Raw genomic sequence first — 10,320 nt, 5'->3', positions numbered from 1 at the left:
CCCCACATGAAATCTCCAGGTGAAGGTACTGGACAGGCAACCAGATTTGGTTTCCATCCCTCATCTCAACCAGGGTGAGCATTCTAGACGCTGAAAATTCCTCCCTGTTTTAAATCTATCATCGCTATAGTAGTTAGCAAAGACTTGCAAGCTGAGCTCTCTTTCTATAAATGATGAGGCTTCTTGTGGGCAGTCTGCGTTGCTGCTTTAACACACTGGAAGTCCTTCTTTGTGGTTCCAGTTGCCTGAGAAAGCCACTTATTTTCTCCTACTGTTCTTCAGATGACAATAGAAGAACAGTAGAAAAAAATGCAATCTTTTCCCAGAACTTGTTTTGGGAAGAAATCTTCCTTTTAAAATTCTTTGGAAATCTTGGACAGTTTTAATTAAAAACAGACCAATGCAAAACAACAACAAATGTTAATTTAACTTTTAAATATGTTCTCTCTACAGCCAATGGAGACAAATGGCTTTCCTAGTGAGGAATTCAGAGTGGCTAAGTTCTGCACTGAACTGGGCTTTTCCTCCCTAGCAGAAAAAAACAAGGAAAGTGAGTTCATCTAGGTTAAAGTTAGTGTTTATGACTTGGCCAGGTTGGCTTTTTTTTTATTCAAAATGTTAAAAAAAAATTGAAAGAAGTCATCAGGCTTGAGTGTGTGTGTGTGTGTGTGTGTAGCAAATGTAATCTACTTGACAAAATTCCTCTATTTTGGGAGACAGAAGAATCTTTGATTTTCTTCCAGGAACATAGCTGAAGTGGGGGAGAAGGTAGAAGAGTTCTTCTCTTGCTTTAAATATCAACTGTGTGAATTATTAATAATGTGAAAGATCAGGCTGCATTTCAGGTAGTTATGACTTCTAAGTATTCCCGAATAGCAATTAAGTTATTAATTGATTTTCTGATTATTTGTGTTTTGGAATTGCTATTTTGAGTAATGGAGAAAATAAACCTGTTGATTGCACACTGCCAGATCTATCTCTTTTGTTAACCTAAAACCTTACCTTAATGTAACTATAATTTTAAAAGCCAACATAAAAAAAAATAGATTTTTGCTCAGATTTCTCTAGGTTTCATTAATCCCAGTTAAGCCAGGTTCCTGTCAAGCCATAGTTGTGTTGCAGGTTCCTTAATGCAAATATGTTTTGCTGAAAAGTGTTGACAAATATGAGTTGTTGGTGGGTTAAGGGTATATAAAATTGAACTAATCAAGCAATGAAGATGGAAATATTATCAAATAAAATTTTGTTTGGCCTGCCTTTTATTCTGAAAATAGCTAGATGAATGCAATCCAAATGAAAGCAGGCTTTAAGCTATTATAGACAAGTATCCAGCTACAGTTGAGGGCTTTTTGGTTTCTGCAGAAAGACCTCCTGTAGTCTGTGAAGAACTGTGTTCATTAAACCTGTGGTAAGCTGATGTTGCTGCCTCTAAAGCCTCCAAGTTAAAACAAATTGAAAACAAAGCTGTTTGTGCCAGGAAAGATAGGCTGTGGGCCAAGTAGAGGAGCTAGCAAATCAATATGTTACAAGGACATGCACAATAATTCTCTAAGATAAACTTCATTGGCGTTTGGCTGTATCACGGAAGGAGTCACTGCCCTTCTGTGATATAGAGTCTATTCCAAACATTTACTTGAATTTAAACACCGAAAGGTTTACCTGCATAAGCCTTTCCTTTTTCTGCATATAATGGGCCATATAGGCTACATACAGGGCCATATTCCCTAGTGCCTGGGGCCCTGTTCAAACTGGAACGAAGTGCATGTAAAACCATCCAGGTTGTGTTTTAGAACATCTTGTATTCAGTGGACCTGATCCATCAGCACAGCTGAGCTTTATTTTTAGGGCAAGATCTGAAATTAAAGATGGCTTTTTGTTACTCTGTTTTCTTGGCCAAGTTTATTCTAATATGCGGTAGGATTCTCTCTCAGGGCTGATTTTAATTGGGGGCAGAATACTTAGAACTGCAAGACAACATTGCAGTATCTAAGCAATAGAGATAAGGGAAATGTGGCAATGTCTCAGTACACCTCAAGCTGCTGGCTTGGTACAGAGGTGGTGCATTGGATTAGCTTTGCAGCATCCAGGGAATTTTCTTGGGGCCCAGTCTTCCAGACTGATAAGTTATCTTAATGAAAGAAACCAGTATAAATGAACATAGTGTCGGATCAGATCTAGTGAACCCTGGCTTGAACAGCTGCTTTAGCTAACAAATAATGAAAAATCAGAGTTGGAAACTTCTGAATTTCACCTTCTGTCTTTGCTCTGCCAATCCCTAGCTTGTGCTTCTGATTGTCCATGAACTATGATGATAGATATCTAGTGGTCTAGGACAGGCATGGCATAAAAAATCTAGACAAGCTGCTGTTTGTCCAAACCCATAGTCATTTCAGCTGCAGAACTGCTGTTCTTGTGACAACTCTGAATGTGAAAAGACAAATAGTTTCTGCTATAAAAATCTCATCATGGCTGGAAAACCTTAGCTTTCTGGAAGCAGAGGTAAACCATCTGTACAGTTGCCATACCCACTTTCTCTTTGATTTGGCAAGCTAGGGTGAAAATTTAATAAACTCTTTAAATCCTGATCAGAATTACATACTTTTATAAGTATCAATATGAATATTAGACAACCGCATTCTTTGAGAACAATGAATTATAAAAAAGCCTATTTAGAATGAACTACAAAATAAACCAACTACATCCCTTGGGCCCTCTCCAGGTTTCTGTGGTGCACACATCTCTGCCCAGTCTGGGAACCCACTTATCCAAATGCCAAACATTTCAAAATTAATGGTAGATTTTCTGAAAAATATTTTTGTGAATTATCTCAGAAGTCATGCATGTCAATTACTGATTTTATCTACCTCAGTTGTATGACTACATCTCCAAAATACCAGCACATACTCCTGATTTATTTACAGTCACATGGAAAATGTGCCCTTCCTGGCCCTTGAAAGCTTTAATCTTGCCCTCCAGTTGATTCACTATTGGGATGCTGTGCAGATAGCTTCTGTGGCTATGGGCTACTATGCTAAGCACACTTGACCCCTAAGACAAGTAGTATGGCACATCTTTATATATATTTTTTGTCTTTTTTTCTTTCCTGTGCACAAAAAGGGCTGGCAACATATAACAGCCTGTCAGGAATGGTCTCTGGCATGTGCTAGCCTCTTTAGCCTGCCTGGGAGGTGGCTCTGAGATCTGGCAACACTTGGTGCTTGCTCCTTGGGCTTCCTGGAGCTTCATGGCTTCATCTCACCACCTGTGCAAGTCTGGGCACAGTGCATGGGACCCTTACCTCCAGTCCAGGTAAGGCCCTTCTTCATAGAGGTCCTTCTCAAACACTGATTTCATATAAATGTCTTGATTTTCTAGGCATTTAGGCCAAGGCTATTTGAAAGAGATTTTCTCTTGGCCTGTGGCTTTTAGGTGCTTCATACAATTCTGAACTCAGCTGAAAGGCTTTAAAAATCTTCCTGGAAAGGTAGTTTATCATTTTGGCTCTCCCTGAGGTTACAGAAATAACATCGTCTCAGACGGTCTTATTGGAGAAATACTCACAGTGGTAGGAGGGAACGGAGAATGGACCTCCATTATCCAATGGATATCCAATCCAGGCTTTATGGGATAGGAAATTGCCCTTTATTTGTGTCTGGGAAGCATTTAGTGTCAGGAATTACTACACTTCTCTGATATGTGTTTCCTCAGAATGAAAAAGAGTCTTCTTCCAAAACATATCAGAAGAGCAATCTTCATTCAGGAGAAGGCAAGTCCAAATCTTCAACTGAAGGAAAACACACATACACCAAAAGATCAGTCTCAGAAAGACATGAAGGAAAGAGTGGAAAAGAAAAAGGAATACAGCTTGCAATTCCTCATTCTGCTTCCCAACACTGCTCTACAGCCTGAGATAGAAATGTGGGGTCTCCTCTGGTTTCAGCGACACTTTTCTCAGGCAGAGTTGTCTGCTTTTGGCTTTTAGCTAACACTCACAGTAGAAAAGGATTATTGCATTAACTATTGTGCTGTGTTAGTGGCAGTTCCTGTGTTGTTTCTTTGGAAGCTGATGCTGGCTCAGCAGAAACATAGAGCCAGGGAAAGTTTTTTGTAAATATCTGACTGTGCTCATTTTCATGTAAAAGAGTGATTGACAGCCATAAGAAGCTTCTGCTCTTCTTTACTGAAGTTCCTGAGGCTGATGGCTGAGCTTTTTATGAGATATCATATTTTGCACATGCTACCTTGAGATCTTTGTTATCTAGCAGACTCTGAAAGCTGGTGGTATTTTCATTTTAAAAACAAAGGGAAGTGCACCAGAGAAGCAGCTTTTCTTCCACTGCTTTTTTTCCATCCCCTAATCCTTGGTGGTCCAGACTGATCAGTTGTGCAATTTTATAGGAGAGCAAGAGTTAAAACTTGGGCTAGGACAATATCTGAAGAGGAGCTGGGGGACTTGGTCAAGTGTCAAACTGATAGCTGGGTGAAGGAACCTAAAACAGTCCAAGTCAGTCTACACTGAAATATGAAAGCATCTCACCAAAACAAAGGAAAAATTGTTCAGTGTGGAGTTAGTTCATCTATCTCATTGCTTTCCATGTTTTTTATTCCTTAAAATGAAGGAGTAAGGTTCAGTATTATTCACAAAATACATTTCACTGAACACTGCTTAAATTTTTATTAACTAGTAAGATTAAGCCAACTGAAGTCTAGTGTGTGCCACTGTAATCTTGACTGAGTCAGAGAACCAATCCTGCTGAAAAATAACCAGCATTTTTGGTGGCAATGCCAGCTTAGCTGCTTGCCAAGGACAGCCTCAGCTTGGCAAGCACAGACTATACTATGTCACTGGTTTGATGCCAGGACCCTATCCCTCACCTCAGCACCTAGTAATTCATGAAAAATAGAGTATTTAAATAGTCTGATTATGAAAACCTGTAAGTGAATCAGTTTTGAGGGGGAGGTTTGAGCTAGTCATTGCACTTATTTTGGACCTGATGTGAGCCTAACCTCTATGTCTAGTGATCCTTGGAGGAGAGATTTTATATACCTATTGCTTAACACAAATGAAATTTGCAAAAAAAAAAAAAAATCCAAAGCAATTTTTGCAGCAGGAGATCTGGTACATCTTTTAGCAAGGTTTTTGTTTGTTTTGTTTTGTGTTTAATCTTGCATAATTTTTCCAATTGCCAGTGTTAAACATTGGTTCTTACCTTTGGAGAGAAAGAAAGTCCAGCTTATTAGTGAGAGTTAGTATTCCTAAGAATTTTTTTTTCATATTCGGTTTTCCTTCTGATATTAGCACATGGGTAAGGATGAACTCTAATGGACAAAAATGGAACCAGGAAAATCATTACTGTATGTTGTTCTGGTTAGTCCAAATAAGCTTTAGAACAGATTCAATGAGTATTGGAAGAGTTTGCATCATGAGAAACATCTTCATGTGTCTTTAGCAAAAGGCAAAGTTTTCAAAGATTGATTTTTTTTTTTCTTAATGGATCATGCTTCTGTGGAATCCTATTAGCTATGGAAAGGAAAATGTTAATTTCTTAAGAGAAAGAAAGATTAAAATATTGTACTGAAATAAAGGTTACTACGTTAAACTTAACTCTCCTTTTTTCCATTTCTCCTGGCCAAGACAGAGAATCTGATTTAAGATAATCAGTTGTATCAGTAAAAGCGAACTGTGCACATCTTGTTTATTACTAGCCTGTTGGAGTCCTGGATGTCCTCGATTTGTCACTTTGTGTGATAGACTTTAGGTCAGACGTAAGATGATTTATATATCTTTATATAAGACTTTTTATATATGTATATAAAAATATTTCTCTTTTTTTTAATCTTTCTCTATTTTAATCTTTCTATATATGAAAATAATTCAGTTGGAAGATGTCTTTTAAAGCAAATGATGCCCTTCTGAATTTGGCTGTGCAGACACTGGGGGAAGCCACTACCGTGTCAGTTTGCTTGTAATAATTTCCTGCACTCAAAATTTTTTCTTGTTCCGGTTCAACTGCATACTCATCAGCTTTTGTTTGCATGGTGAATGGAAACTATGTGGCCTCACAGAAGTCTCTATCCCACCTCAACTTCGTACCTCAGGTCCTGTTCCTCTGCATCTAGTCTCAGTGAGCAATTTCCTCTCTTCTCACATGGCTCCCTTTGCTTGGAGTGACAGTCTGGCTTGTGCCAGATATTTCTGTTCTAGATGTCCTTACAGCTTTCTTTCAGCAACACAAAAATCAGAATACCACATTTTGCTGTTTGAGGGAAAATAGTCAGATGTTTGGCTGACATCAGTAAGGCTTTTACTAGGTAGCAGAGGCACTGAAGCCAAGCAATTAAGCATACATGAGGTTTGAATGTATGGTTCAGTGGCCTCTGGATTTGGGGCAGGAGACGGCTCAAATTGTTTCTGCTGAAATAAAGCTTGCTCTAGTTTGTCCAGGAAGCAGACTATGTAGACATTTATATTTATATTTTTGTTTTATATTTTTATGATATAAGTAAACACTGTAAATTATCAATAAACTGTGAACCCTCCCTTCACCCATCTTTACTTAGGACTTCAAAATGTTAGAAACTTTGCAGGTGTGCCGCAAAATCTTTCCCACACTCTATGCAAAGTGCCAGCAGTTGATTTTTTTTTTAATCTTAAAAGGGCTTATAGTACTCTTGATATTTGTAGCATCAATACAACTCACATTATTAGCTCTAAGTATTTAAATACAGATTTTTTCAATGTGCTTAAGGTATCTGAATTTCAAAGGAATTTAAATACTCAACTCCATTTGAAAATCCTAATGTGATAGAAGATTTTTTATCTAGAATTTTTTTGGATGCTAAAATTAGGCATGGCTTAAGATGTTAACATTAAGATCTGTCCTCTGCATTACACATAGCTCTATAGCAAGAGATTTCATGCATTGCAGCAGTTTTCATTTATGTCTTGAAAAGTTTACCAGCTTATCAGTTACTGATATTTTGACTGATCTGCGTTGATGAGGTTGACTGCAGTCAGAAGATGGATGTGATATATGCAGTAATTTTGGATGGTAGACACGATAGGACTCTGATTAAAGGTTCAGGCTAGAGGGAAGTGATTTACCACAAAGTCAAATTCATACTCTAAATATGGCATTATTAACACTTTTTATTTGAAAAGTATGGAGGTAATTATATGTAGGAGCATTACATCCTGATAAAAAGTTAGACTTGTTCAAGGTTTCTCTTATCTTTCTACGTGAAGCCAAATTTTTTGGTTCTCTTTGTACATATAGATTTCCCATATACTGAAAACTTTTTTTTTCTGATCAAATCATGTCCTTGTAACTTTTAGTAATGATCATGATATGAATAAAGGAGTTACTTTACCATTATCTTGGTGAAAAAATAACCTGGCCTTAATGTTAAGATTACTTATAAGTTATGTGGATGAAAGAAAATGACTTAATGCATCATAATGAAGGAAATTCTCACATCACTGAAATTGCACGTTGCTGAACAGGTACAATCAGGGGAAGGAATTGTACCTGGACAAGAACTGCAAAGGTGTAATAGTCAGCAGTTCAATAGTGAACTTTCTATGCAGGATTTTTGGGGACAGAGAGAAAATTTTAAATTCAGACATGAATATTGACTTCTGACAATATTGACTACAGGTGGAGGCAGTGGAGACAGAGACTTACAAATGGGAAATAAGATCCCCAGTGACAGCTAGGTGTTTGAAATCTCATTTCCTTCTATAACCTAAACCTGGAAGAAATCCTGCCTTGTGTTTCTGAGCGGAAACCACTCCTATCCCACCTGCTTGCTGCCTAGCACTAATTAGCTCGTTTCAGAGTGAGCTAGTTGAGCTCAGCCTGGAAATCATTGGGAACTTGGCTCTGTGGCATGGGGCTGAAGGCTGCGTGGGAATGACATGCCTTAGATTTTGCTCCTGCTATGCTCAAAATCTTGTTTACGGACAAAGAGAAAGCATACCTTACATATCTGTGTATGTGTGTGTATGTATATATATGTACACACACACATATATATGTGAAGCCAAGAATTTATTGTTAGTATAACTGAAATCTTAAGAGTCTAATCATTATTCATCCAAATCTGACAGCTGCAGAAAAAGAAAGAATAATAATGCTGTTAAAAGTGTTATATGCACACTTGTTAGTTTCTACCCCTTTTCCTGGTGTGGTGCTCAGCCTTCTGCTGCTCCTCTGGGTCCTAAGGTCGATAGTTTCTTTCTGGTGCTGATGGGTATTAGGGTGAGTTATGAGCATCTGGAGTACTTTGCTAGGAGGAATATGATGTTCATGTTGTTGGCTTCTTACTCCTCACTCTAGGATCCACTTGGGGTCAGATTTATATCTTTGCTAACATGCTGTTATATCTTTCTCTTTCTTCATTGGTCAGCAGCTCCACATTACATCTGAATTTACTATATGTGGTATCTTTTACATATGTTAGATACTATTTCTTTGTTCTTTTTGTTACCCGTAAAATGAGTTTTGTGCAGCTCCAGGTCTGCAATTTTTTTAAACTAACCATGGGTGAGTTATTTAAAGCCATGGGGTCCCATGCCCCATCTCTTACTGTCCTTTACCTGTACTCCTCTCCGCCACATGTTGTTTCTCCCCTTCTCAGGGCCTCTGCCATCCTACCAGGCCTGTGTTTCTCTACACTACATCAGTATCTTAGAGACACAAATATCTCATTCTATGCAGAATAACTGCTTGTTACTGCTATCCATATAAGACTATGATTGTACCATACAAAGATGAACAAGAGTAAAATGAATTAGCCAGTTAGTTGGTCAGTTAGAGGAAATTGCTGTCATAAGTATACCAAGTAAAATAAAGCTACAGGCAGGTCAAGAAAGTTCAGGCAGCGTAAGCCTGGCAGGCATCAGTCCTGAGACCTTGCAATTCAGTACAAAGCTTATGGCCTGTTTCTAGCAATGGCAAAACTATAGTACAGGGCTACGTGCTTACAGTCCTACTTAAACACTGGCCATTGCTTAAAACACTGTAAATGACATCATGATCATAGCTGAGAAACCAAGCTTCCCTTCAAGCCCCAGAAGCAACAAAGCAGCATTTTAGTGGATCAAGCTGTTCCTATTTCACCAAAAATAAAACCTTCATCTTTCTATGAAGTTTAGAGCTTTCCTGGGATGGAGGATGTGCATGTATGTAGAAACCTTGAAGATAAATACATGTACCTGAGTGTGAATGAGGGGTAACACCCAAAGTGACCCAGAAAACCTGTTGTAAAGTAGGAAGCTGACCCGACTAATAAAAGAAAGACAGGTCAAGAAAGTTCAGACAGCTCAAGCCTGACAAGCCTCAGTTCAGATTCCTGAATGCCCTTCCAGGATATGAAGAAGAGCACTCACCGTCCAAATTCTAGCTTCAGATGTTCCTGACATGTACTTCTTGAAGTCTGTGTAGGAACCTGAAAAAATGGTGCAAAAGATGTCTAATAGAAGTGCTCCACAACCTAATTAATCTGCCATTTCAGATGGCAGAAAACTGCCTTGCAGTTTTATTATTATTATAATTTTCCCTGAACAGGTCGAACAGCTGAGTTTTACTGACCGTACACAAGATCCCACTCTATATCCTGCCTTCTGTCCCTATTGGCCTGGCTGCTGTCTATAGGAAGCTTTCTTGACCCGGTGAGCCATATACAACAAATCTACCTGACCGAATGCAACAGAGCATATGAGGTAAAGGTGAAACTGGAAAAAAGTGGCAGGCAGCAGTTCCCAGCAGTCCCACTGCTGATGACCAACTGATCCTGCTCCAAACACAACCTGTTGGCTTAGTACTTCTCTAGCCCATTAGATTTGTTCTATCCCAGTTCTTTCTTTGTACCTGTTCTTTTTCTCCTCAGCTGTAACACACTGGAAACATGATTTCTTCACAGCACAATGCAGCTAAAACTCTAGCTGTCTATTTTTCTTAACATTTGAATTCAGGTCTGAGTTTGTAGTTTTTTGTGAATTGATAAAGTCTCATTCTACTACGTTGTTAAAAGAAAAAAAAGAGGATGACTGTTATACTTCTATGCAATGGTGGTGAAGGCTGTAGGTTTCTGTTTTTGAAGTGAATATTTGACTAGCTTATGGTATATGCCAGAATATACCTTTGATTTATAATGCTTCATGGCAACAAATTGCTCGTGGTTCTCTGCCTTCTTCTCACAGCCAAAGTTAACCTAGGAGAATGGTCTCCATGTCATTTTGGAAGCAATCAAAGGAAACTGAAAGCTCACTGAGATTTTTTTTTTTTTTAATTATTACCTATTTTCTATATTTGTTTC

General features: G+C 38.3%; 1 long non-coding RNA gene across 1 annotated transcript; it reads left to right on the top strand.

The window, feature by feature from the left end:
• The first annotated feature begins 455 nt into the window (after nucleotides 1-455).
• Nucleotides 456-9,661, top strand: LOC112973436. The gene is made up of 3 exons (XR_003255979.1): nucleotides 456-845; nucleotides 3,118-3,309; nucleotides 9,570-9,661. It is a non-coding gene; the product is annotated as an uncharacterized LOC112973436 (long non-coding RNA).
• The last annotated feature ends 659 nt before the right edge of the window (nucleotides 9,662-10,320 follow it).

Source organism: Apteryx rowi, unplaced genomic scaffold, assembly GCF_003343035.1.
Source record: "Apteryx rowi isolate R43461 unplaced genomic scaffold, aptRow1 scaffold_542, whole genome shotgun sequence".
NCBI lineage: Eukaryota > Metazoa > Chordata > Aves > Apterygiformes > Apterygidae > Apteryx > Apteryx rowi.
The sequence above is the reverse complement of the archived record's forward strand: the minus strand, read 5'-3'. Positions and strand labels throughout refer to the sequence as shown.